Genomic DNA, 6,137 nt, shown 5'->3' with positions numbered 1-6,137 from the left:
AAGAGTCTTGTTTTACCACAATAAGTTTAAATTAATGCTATTCCTCTACCGAATGTGATACAAGTTCGTAGAGCTCAACTAAATGTGGGTGTTTAGGGTTTAGGGTTTTGGGTAGGACAAAAGGATAAAGAGGCAACATACAGCTTTTGAGAGGACATAAATTATAAATCGATGTTATTAATCCATTGTATGTCATATGAGTTCGTAGAGCTCAACCAAAACTAACTACAACTGGAGAATTGTAATGAAAATAAGTACAGTAGAACCAAAGGAGAATGAGGCCAACATATAGCTTTTGAGTGGAGAAATTCCTCTCTAACGACAAAAGGAGTCTTGTTGTACCACAATAAGTTTAAACTCATGATATCCTCCACCGAATGTGATACTAGTTTGTAGAGCTCAACTAAATGTGCGTGTTTAGGGTTTAGGGTTTTGGGTTTAGGGTAGGACAAAAGGATGAAGAGGCAAACATACAGCTTTTGAGAGGACATAAATTTTAAATCCATGTTATTAATCCATTGTATGTCATATGAGTTCGTAGAGCTCAACTAAAACTAACTACCAATGGAGAATTGTAATGAAAATAAATACAGTAGAACCAAAGGAGAATGAGGCCAACATATAGCTTTGAGTGGAGAAATTCCTCTCTAACGACAAAAAGAGTCTTGTTGTACCACAATAAGTTTAAATTAATGCTATTCCTCTCCGAATGTGATACAAGTTCGTAGAGCTCAACTAAATGTGGGTGTTTAGGGTTTAGGGTTTAGGGTAGGACAAAAGGATAAAGAGGCAACATACAGCTTTTGAGAGGACATAAATTATAAATCGATGTTATTAATCCATTGTATGTCATATGAGTTCGTAGAGCTCAACCAAAACTAACTACAACTGGAGAATTGTAATGAAAATAAGTACAGTAGAACCAAAGGAGAATGAGGCCAACATATAGCTTTTGAGTGGAGAAATTCCTCTCTAACGACAAAAGAGTCTTGTTGTACCACAATAAGTTTAAACTCATGATATTCCTCCACCGAATGTGATACTAGTTCGTAGAGCTCAACTAAATGTGCGTGTTTAGGGTTTAGGGTTTGGGTTTAGGGTAGGACAAAAGGATAAAGAGGCCAACATACAGCTTTTGAGAGGACATAAATTATAAATCGATGTTATTAATCCATTGTATGTCATATGAGTTCGTAGAGCTCAACCAAAACTAACTACAACTGGAGAATTGTAATGAAAATAAGTACAGTAGAACCAAAGGAGAATGAGGCCAACATATAGCTTTTGAGTGGAGAAATTCCTCTCTAACGACAAAACGAGTCTTGTTGTACCACAATAAGTTTAAACTCATGATATTTCTCCACCGAATGTGATACTAGTTCGTAGAGCTCAACAAAATGTCTGTTTAGGGTTTAGGGTTTTGGGTTTAGGTAGGACAAAAGGATGAAGAGGCAAACATACAGCTTTTGAGAGGACATAAATTTTAAATCGATGTTATTAATCCATTGTATGTCATATGAGTTCGTAGAGCTCAACTAAAACTAACTACAAATGGAGAATTGTAATGAAAATAAGTACAGTAGAACCAAAGGAGAATGAGGCCAACATATAGCTTTTGAGTGGAGAAATTCCTCTCTAACGACAAAAGAGTCTTGTTGTACCACAATAAGTTTAAACTCATGATATTCCTCCACCGAATGTGATACTAGTTCGTAGAGCTCAACTAAATGTCTGTTTAGGGTTTAGGGTTTTGGGTTTAGGGTAGGACAAAAGGATGAAGAGGCAAACATACAGCTTTTGAGAGGACATAAATTTTAAATCGATGTTATTAATCCATTGTATGTCATATGAGTTCGTAGAGCTCAACTAAAACTAACTACCAATGGAGAATTGTAATGAAAATAAATACAGTAGAACCAAAGGAGAATGAGGCCAACATATAGCCTTTGAGTGGAGAAATTCCTCTCTAACGACAAAAAGAGTCTTGTTGTACCACAATAAGTTTAAATTAATGATATTCCTCTACCGAATGTGATACAAGTTCGTAGAGCTCAACTAAATGTGGGTGTTTAGGGTTTAGGGTTTTGGGTAGGACAAAAGGATAAAGAGGCAACATACAGCTTTTGAGAGGACATAAATTATAAATCGATGTTATTAATCCATTGTATGTCATATGAGTTCGTAGAGCTCAACCAAAACTAACTACAATGGAGAATTGTAATGAAAATAAGTACAGTAGAACCAAAGGAGAATGAGGCCAACATATAGCTTTTGAGTGGAGAAATTCCTCTCTAACGACAAAAGGAGTCTTGTTGTACCACAATAAGTTTAAACTCATGATACTCCTCCACCGAATGTGATACTAGTTTGTAGAGCTCAACTAAATGTGCGTGTTTAGGGTTTAGGGTTTAGGGTAGGACAAAAGGATAAAGAGGCCAACATACAGCTTTTGAGAGGACATAAATTATAAATCGATGTTATTAATCCATTGTATGTCATATGAGTTCGTAGAGCTCAACCAAAACTAACTACAATGGAGAATTGTAATGAAAATAAGTACAGTAGAACCAAAGGAGAATGAGGCCAACATATAGCTTTTGAGTGGAGAAATTCCTCTCTAACGACAAAAGAGTCTTGTTGTACCACAATAAGTTTAAACTCATGATATTCTCCACCGAATGTGATACTAGTTCGTAGAGCTCAACTAAATGTCTGTTTAGGGTTTAGGGTTTTGGGTTTAGGGTAGGACAAAAGGATGAAGAGGCAAACATACAGCTTTTGAGAGGACATAAATTTTAAATCGATGTTATTAATCCATTGTATGTCATATGAGTTCGTAGAGCTCAACTAAAACTAACTACAAATGGAGAATTGTAATGAAAATAAGTACAGTAGAACCAAAGGAGAATGAGGCCAACATATAGCTTTTGAGTGGAGAAATTCCTCTCTAACGACAAAACGAGTCTTGTTGTACCACAATAAGTTTAAACTCATGATATTCTCCACCGAATGTGATACTAGTTCGTAGAGCTCAACAAAATGTCTGTTTAGGGTTTAGGGTTTTGGGTTTAGGGTAGGACAAAAGGATGAAGAGGCAAACATACAGCTTTTGAGAGGACATAAATTTTAAATCGATGTTATTAATCCATTGTATGTCATATGAGTTCGTAGAGCTCAACTAAAACTAACTACCAATGGAGAATTGTAATGAAAATAATACAGTAGAACCAAAGGAGAATGAGGCCAACATATAGCTTTGAGTGGAGAAATTCCTCTCTAACGACAAAAAGAGTCTTGTTTTACCACAATAAGTTTAAATTAATGATATTCCTCACCGAATGTGATACTAGTTCGTAGAGCTCAACTAAATGTGGGTGTTTAGGGTTTAGGGTTTTGGGTAGGACAAAAGGATAAAGAGGCAACATACAGCTTTTGAGAGGACATAAATTATAAATCGATGTTATTAATCCATTGTATGTCATATGAGTTCGTAGAGCTCAACCAAAACTAACTACAACTGGAGAATTGTAATGAAAATAAGTACAGTAGAACCAAAGGAGAATGAGGCCAACATATAGCTTTTGAGTGGAGAAATTCCTCTCTAACGACAAAAGAGTCTTGTTGTACCACAATAAGTTTAAACTCATGATATTCCTCCACCGAATGTGATACTAGTTTGTAGAGCTCAACTAAATGTGCGTGTTTAGGGTTTAGGGTTTAGGGTAGGACAAAAGGATAAGAGGCCAACATACAGCTTTTGAGAGGACATAAATTTAAATCGATGTTATTAATCCATTGTATGTCATATGAGTTCGTAGAGCTCAACCAAAACTAACTACAATGGAGAATTGTAATGAAAATAAGTACAGTAGAACCAAAGGAGAATGAGGCCAACATATAGCTTTTGAGTGGAGAAATTCCTCTCTAACGACAAAAGAGTCTTGTTGTACCACAATAAGTTTAAACTCATGATATTCTCCACCGAATGTGATACTAGTTCGTAGAGCTCAACAAAATGTCTGTTTAGGGTTTAGGGTTTTGGGTTTAGGGTAGGACAAAAGGATGAAGAGGCAAACATACAGCTTTTGAGAGGACATAAATTTTAAATCGATGTTATTAATCCATTGTATGTCATATGAGTTCGTAGAGCTCAACTAAAACTAACTACAAATGGAGAATTGTAATGAAAATAAGTACAGTAGAACCAAAGGAGAATGAGGCCAACATATAGCTTTTGAGTGGAGAAATTCCTCTCTAACGACAAAAGAGTCTTGTTGTACCACAATAAGTTTAAACTCATGATATTCCTCCACCGAATGTGATACTAGTTCGTAGAGCTCAACAAATGTCTGTTTAGGGTTTAGGGTTTTGGGTTTAGGGTAGGACAAAAGGATGAAGAGGCAAACATACAGCTTTTGAGAGGACATAAATTTTAAATCGATGTTATTAATCCATTGTATGTCATATGAGTTCGTAGAGCTCAACTAAAACTAACTACCAATGGAGAATTGTAATGAAAATAAATACAGTAGAACCAAAGGAGAATGAGGCCAACATATAGCTTTTGAGTGGAGAAATTCCTCTCTAACGACAAAAAGAGTCTTGTTGTACCACAATAAGTTTAAATTAATGATATTCCTCTCCGAATGTGATACAAGTTCGTAGAGCTCAACTAAATGTGGGTGTTTAGGGTTTAGGGTTTTGGGTAGGACAAAAGGATAAAGAGGCAACATACAGCTTTTGAGAGGACATAAATTTTAAATCGATGTTATTAATCCATTGTATGTCATATGAGTTCGTAGAGCTCAACCAAAACTAACTACAATGGAGAATTGTAATGAAAATAAGTACAGTAGAACCAAAGGAGAATGAGGCCAACATATAGCTTTTGAGTGGAGAAATTCCTCTCTAACGACAAAAGAGTCTTGTTGTACCACAATAAGTTTAAACTCATGATATTCCTCCACCGAATGTGATACTAGTTCGTAGAGCTCAACTAAATGTGCGTGTTTAGGGTTTAGGGTTTGGGTTTAGGGTAGGACAAAAGGATAAAGAGGCCAACATACAGCTTTTGAGAGGACATAAATTTTAAATCGATGTTATTAATCCATTGTATGTCATATGAGTTCGTAGAGCTCAACCAAAACTAACTACAATGGAGAATTGTAATGAAAATAAGTACAGTAGAACCAAAGGAGAATGAGGCCAACATATAGCTTTTGAGTGGAGAAATTCCTCTCTAACGACAAAACGAGTCTTGTTGTACCACAATAAGTTTAAACTCATGATATTCTCCACCGAATGTGATACTAGTTCGTAGAGCTCAACAAATGTCTGTTTAGGGTTTAGGGTTTTGGGTTTAGGGTAGGACAAAAGGATGAAGAGGCAAACATACAGCTTTTGAGAGGACATAAATTTTAAATCGATGTTATTAATCCATTGTATGTCATATGAGTTCGTAGAGCTCAACTAAAACTAACTACAATGGAGAATTGTAATGAAAATAAGTACAGTAGAACCAAAGGAGAATGAGGCCAACATATAGCTTTTGAGTGGAGAAATTCCTCTCTAACGACAAAAGAGTCTTGTTGTACCACAATAAGTTTAAACTCATGATATTCCTCCACCGAATGTGATACTAGTTCGTAGAGCTCAACTAAATGTGCGTGTTTAGGGTTTTGGGTTTAGGGTAGGACAAAAGGATGAAGAGGCAAACATACAGCTTTTGAGAGGACATAAATTTTAAATCGATGTTATTAATCCATTGTATGTCATATGAGTTCGTAGAGCTCAACTAAAACTAACTACCAATGGAGAATTGTAATGAAAATAAATACAGTAGAACCAAAGGAGAATGAGGCCAACATATAGCCTTTGAGTGGAGAAATTCCTCTCTAACGACAAAAAGAGTCTTGTTTTACCACAATAAGTTTAAATTAATGCTATTCCTCTGCCGAATGTGATACAAGTTCGTAGAGCTCAACTAAATGTGGGTGTTTAGGGTTTAGGGTTTAGGGTAGGACAAAAGGATAAAGAGGCAACATACAGCTTTTGAGAGGACATAAATTATAAATCGATGTTATTAATCCATTGTATGTCATATGAGTTCGTAGAGCTCAACCAAAACTAACTACAAC

The sequence above is a fragment of the Lotus japonicus genome, chromosome 4 (genome assembly GCF_012489685.1).
Source record: "Lotus japonicus ecotype B-129 chromosome 4, LjGifu_v1.2".
NCBI classification, from domain to species: domain Eukaryota; kingdom Viridiplantae; phylum Streptophyta; class Magnoliopsida; order Fabales; family Fabaceae; genus Lotus; species Lotus japonicus.
The sequence above is the reverse complement of the archived record's forward strand: the minus strand, read 5'-3'. Positions refer to the sequence as shown.